This window comes from Diadema antillarum, unplaced genomic scaffold (genome assembly GCF_040938485.1).
Source record: "Diadema antillarum isolate AM-2024a unplaced genomic scaffold, OU_Dant_1.0 seq00000725_RagTag, whole genome shotgun sequence".
Classification (NCBI taxonomy): Eukaryota; Metazoa; Echinodermata; class Echinoidea; order Diadematoida; family Diadematidae; genus Diadema; species Diadema antillarum.
Window position 1 is genome coordinate 744364 of NW_027271628.1, and position 6000 is coordinate 750363.

A 6000-nucleotide genomic window follows, 5' to 3' on the forward strand; every position below is an offset into this window, starting at 1 on the left:
TCATCAGGTATGCATTCCAAATATATGTCGTCAGTGTGTCGGCAGTCGTTTTCTCCCCAGCCACCGTGTGGGCAATGAGAAAGTGCAACCTCGTCCCCAGTACAGTTGACGTCAGATAGATGTACAGGCCCAATGAATCCTGTTGCCTCTGTATTCTCATAAACGTATCCAAAAGACGAATAGCCGAGCTGCCGACAAGCAACGCCCGAGTTGGTTTGATGCCACCCGTCGAAGCATATTGTACCCCAAGAGTTACTATGATAGAGTTCCAAGCGACCAAATATTGGTCGTGTCCTGTCGATGCTTTGGCGCAACTGTCCTTCCAAAGCTGCAAGATATCAATGTGCTCTAATAATAGAATTCATGTATAAACGGGATAGAATTTAATCAACATTGATCACTGATATGTTCTTTTTTATAAGCTTTTAACTTCACAATGGAAGGTCGAATATGCTGCTTGTTTTTTTTTTCTACGTAATTATATTCAATCGAAACTATTTTGTCCATAACTATCCCACCCGCTAACATGACGCTTACCTCCTTCTCCGTCATGGTCGTACTGGAACGTATTTTGAGAATAACACAATTTTGGATAAAAGGTCAAAATACTGATACGATCTCACAGGTTATTTATCAATGCCATGAGATAATGACATAGTTGTTCATAGATATGCTGTAATGCGCAGTTGTTGTCATGCCAATCAGGTGTTTGCGCTCTTCAAATTCCGCTATTCCAGTATTGTTCTTTCAAAATTAGGGAGTTTTCGCAAGGCGACGGGAAGACCGAGAGCACGCGCTAGCAATCAGCCATGACAGTCCCCGCACTCGGACTTCCGTCCCCCTATCTGAGCAGTTTCCCTTTCTTGTGAGGACCGAAGCGTGGGGACAAGATCGCTGTTTGGCTGGCTGGCTGGCTGTCTCGATCCTGCCGAGCATTGGGACCGAACGCTATTTTGGCCGACTACCGTACTCGTTTTCTCCGGGACGGGACATTCATCGGATTTGATCATAATCACAAACAACTTTTGCACACGGCACGCTCAACTATCGGTCGCGTCGTGCTTGCGAAAACTCGCTAATTAGAGGCTTCGAGGGCGTGGCGTGGTGTTGTGATTACTTCATTGCAACTAGCCGGTAGATCATAATTATTCATTCTTAGATCGTTGTTATTATGTTTTTCTTTTCCAAATAGGCTACTTTCCTACAGTATCTCTTCTGAGGACTCTGATACACAGTCTTCTGAATGTCCAACTCGCATTACGACGCTATACTCTAGCGACATTGTTGTAAGAACAACTATTAAATGCATACAGCACGTGGTCTAATTGACAGCGTTCTCCTATGCTTTATCTGTTTTCGAGAAGCATTTGCTATATCCCCAAGTATTCTTGTCTTGTCATTTTAGTCTTTTCCCTGTCTATATATTGGTCCTCTTAATTTCCACACTCGGTTTCAATACTGGGACCTACGCTTAACAAGCTTGGTTTAAAGTAGCTTCCACAGTATTTCTTTAGCATTGTTTATTTTACATATTTGTTTTTTTTTTACTTGGTTTCAAACTCTTAAAGATTAACTCCCATGTTCAACATATTTGCAATGTTCTATTGTAATTCGCAGCTTGATATCTTGCATCATTATTTTCCTCTTTTTGACTTATCTTTTAATAAGAAATATGATAATGAATTGAATTGAATCAAATTGAGTTGAATTGAATGGTTTTGATTCCTCCCAGATATCTATTCTATGCGTGGTCTGGCACAAAGTCTTTGCTTTGCAACCTTCTCTCTCTATGTGTTCGGGAACAAGTTTTTTTTTTTTGGTTGTTGTTGTTGTTTTTAATTTTTTGGCCGCAATTACAATTGAGAACATCAACATTCAATCTTTTAGCAGAAATGGAGAAAATATGAATTCGCTGTAACCTGTCCAACGAATGGAAGCATTCTGACAAAATTTCTCTAAATCTATGTACATACACACCCAATAATGCACACAACAGGGAGATCTGCTAGGCGAACTTCTCGACACAGACAGTTAAATGTTAAATACTGACACCATCGACAATCTCCGTTCAATATGAAATCATTCTTTATAATTAAAAGCAGTTCAGATTTGCATCTGACTTGTCGATATTATCTAATAATAATGAACTGATTTTTAAGAACGAATCTATGGGTTGAACTGCAAACTTAATCCTTTTCATTCTTGCAGTTTCGTTCTCTGTACTCGTTAATTGTACTCTTTTATTTAGCTCTTAGTGAAATCCCCACATACCTGTCGGATCTGTGAGTAAAGTGTAACAGTCCACTCCCACGTCTACGCCGTGTGTACATGGGCTGTTCCCATTATCGCTGAATGTGACGTTACATCCAAGGAGTTCTGTCTCGCTTCCAGTACAGTCCACGCGAGACAGGTGGATAGATCCATTACCAGGTGTGGGAGAGTAGTACACATTGTTCACTCCGTCATTCCCTAGTTGACGACAGGTTACCTCTGCTTCCTCGGGACCCCAGGTCGTACTGCACACAGTGCCCCATTCGTTGTTGTGGTAGATTTCAAGTCGACCGTCCCTCGACATCGGACCGTCAGCCAATCTGATGTCACCTTCCAGGAAATAATTCACGATTTTTCTCTCACTCCATATTTCATTAAAAAAAAACCCGTTCATAAGAGGATTAAGACAGCATTCATGGCATTGATAACCTGCTTCGTTGAAAAAGAAATGAATACTGGTCTAGATACCTGTATTTATATGGCTATTCAATAAGTGTTGGAATTTCAGAGTCGGAAAAACGAAACATATTTCGTTTTCGGATTAATTAACCTTATTTCATTTTAGGATTAATAAACTTTCGGAATAACGAACACTATTTCATTTTCCGATGAACTAACCTTTTGAAGAACGAACCTTCGGGATAACGCCGAAATTTGTCGGATTAATGGACCCTTTGTCATTTTTTGACTAACGAACGTTTAGGTTTTGGGAATCTGTGTGTTTCGGAATTATGAATTTTGAAAGATAGTGAATATCAGCCAAACTAGCCAAGTGATATCTATTTGAGTCACTATTCGTTTACTGGAATAAGCGCAAAAGTATCAATAAAACCATGTCGATTTTCGATGATTCGGCAAGTGACATCCGTTCCGGTAAAATCCATCAATGCTGTGTAATGTAGAACGCCTACGTTTTCCGTTGTAATGTCAAGGATTAATTTCTTTTTCCAAGTGAAATTTGTTGACACTGAGGGACGTATAAGGCATTGATTTAATATCCTACTAATATTGATGTCTTGTGAAAACACGTTAATTGTGAAAGTGTTATCACTTTTATTTCCGGTCTAATGACAGAATCAGTGTCACGCTCTTCATTTGATTTTGATTGTTATCACTGATTCCAAGTGTAACAGAGTGCATGGGTACGATATCTGCGGCGCTTATTCATATGCGTGTTACTATTTTGTCGGTAGCTTTGTCTTTTGAAATTAATGTATTTTCATCAGCTTGTGTTCGTGGAAGAATGAAAGAAGGTTTTAAAAATGCGCATATGATCAATATATCTTATATTCCTTGTAACAGTAACTGCAGTCTAAAAAAATAAAATGGTAATTACAACATTTTTGATATCGTCACTCCTCGAACCTGTTTTTTTCAATGTTAAATTCAACACTTAAGATGTTGGCTTTACTATTTCATTTTTAGCTAAAAATAATGAAAAGGCGAATCCAACATCTTGAACATTACATTAAACATCTAAACAAAGACCAGTGTGACATTAAAATGTTGGTTTGTCATTTTATTCTTTACTGTGAGTCTGGATGTTCGCTGCTATATCATCTCTATCTCAAATAAACTGGAATAATAAAGGGTTCCTATGTATAGGGAAGTGGTATCTCTGAAAGAATGTTCACTTTTCATGAAATTCTTACCCTCGTTGTACTCGGTGATGCATCTCACTCCTGCGTCTTCGTAATGAGAACAGAACTCATTTCCCCAGTCATCGTGCTGGCAGTCCGCAAGCTCTCCTTCGTTCCCAGTACAAAGTACGTTAACCATGTGGATAGGTTGAGTGTCTGATCCTTCGCCAAAAAAGGCCGATCGAAAAGCGTCGGTTGCAGCTCTAAAGCCAAGCTGCCTACATACGACGGATGCATCCAAGACATCCCAGCCACTATCACACACTGTCCCCCACTGAGAGTCGTAAAAGATCTCCACCCGTCCCTCGTAACTTCCCAAACTGCCGACAAGACGCACTGCACCCGTTTCTGGCACCCCTATGAACAATCATTGAAAAATATCATCATGCAATGACTCCATATACACTATGTACGTGCATACTCGATCTCTGTGGCCAAAAAAAGAAAAGAAATAAAAATAAAAATGAAGCAGCACCTTTTTCAAAATAAAAAAGAAAGAAAGATGATTTCAGATAAATCCGGTCATGGCACATGTCATTCTTAATCTTTGACAAAGATTATTGCCGACAAATATTATCAAAAGTTTTCATGGAGGACTCTGTTGAACAAACTCCTACATTACTGCACACAACTAATCAGTTTTAACACAAAACATCGCAAACACCATTGTGTCGTGATCTCACATATCATAATGATTTGGCAAAACATATAAAATGCATAACATCATAACACAACACAATAACGCAGTATGGTAGCCTATATTTGAATGTTACATTAACAGGAGCACATTATTATAAACAACACATTTATGTCATTATGAAGGTTAAAGGGATAGTACAGTATTGGTTGCGATGAGAATTTGGGCTTTTAAATTTTTGCGAGATACCACAACACATGATATAGCACAGAGCATACCATTTTAAGAGCATTTCAAAGTTTATTTGATGAAAATCGTGTTTGTAATAACTGAAACATCCAAAAACAAAGTAAATCAAAGCGATCGTTACAAAGTGTGGGTCCCACACTTTATTACAATCGCTCTTTTTTTTGGATATCTCAGCCATTTCAAAACCAATTTTTATCAAATAAATATTGAATTTCTCATAGAATTGCATGCTCTTTCATATTTCAAATGAGATTTATTATTATCTCACCTAAAAATGTTAGAAACCTGAAATTAGGTCTCAACCAGTACTGTACAGTCCCTTTAAATGATTGATTAGAAATTTAGCATAATTACGATAAAGATCTTTAAATTGTAGAGATAGAGAAAAAAAAAGAGTCGAAACGCCTCAACCTTCCAACAGTGACTGTTCTACTTTTAAATGGTATTGTACTTCATAATGAATAGAACTGATAAAATAAAGGAAAAAAAGAAAATACATCACAGAAATACTTTGCAGCCCATTGGCACATGTTTATGGTTTTTTGAAGGAAGAAAGTAATCCCATGAAATATCCAGTTTCTCAGAGGTTATATTTTATAATTTATAATAGTGTAACGGTTTTTGAAATAAGAATAATGCTGCATACGATTATGTTGTAAGTGTACCACTATTCACCTATATTCGCCATGTTTATTCACGAACCCTGTTTGACCCCTTCGATGTGATTGTTAAATGCTGACACCATCATGTTTCGAACTGCTATGCTGACACCATCATGTTTCGAACTGTTACAGTTTCATCTAATAATGCATCCCTGATCTGATTCTCCATCCATAGAACTAGTCCAGCCCGATACCAAATAGCTGGTCCAGTTGCATGCTCACTAGATCGGTCCGCCCTGATTCTAAAACTGCCCTTTCTCGACCAAGCTTGAATGTAGACCAGGCCGACTTGATCTCAGAAAGATATAGGTCATGACCCAGTTTTACATCCACGCGCCTCTGCCTTCTTTGAGAAACTGGATGACCCAGTTACACATCGTTCGCATGGTAACTGGATCGCCCAGCTTTATGGCACGCGACATCCCAGATCGTATATAAGCGTCTGTTTTGGCAATTACAAAGAGAGAAGAGAGGAGAAAAGAATTCCCTTTACGCTCTGCTTTTACGAGACTGGACTAAGAGTTAGTAGTTCGAGACCGCA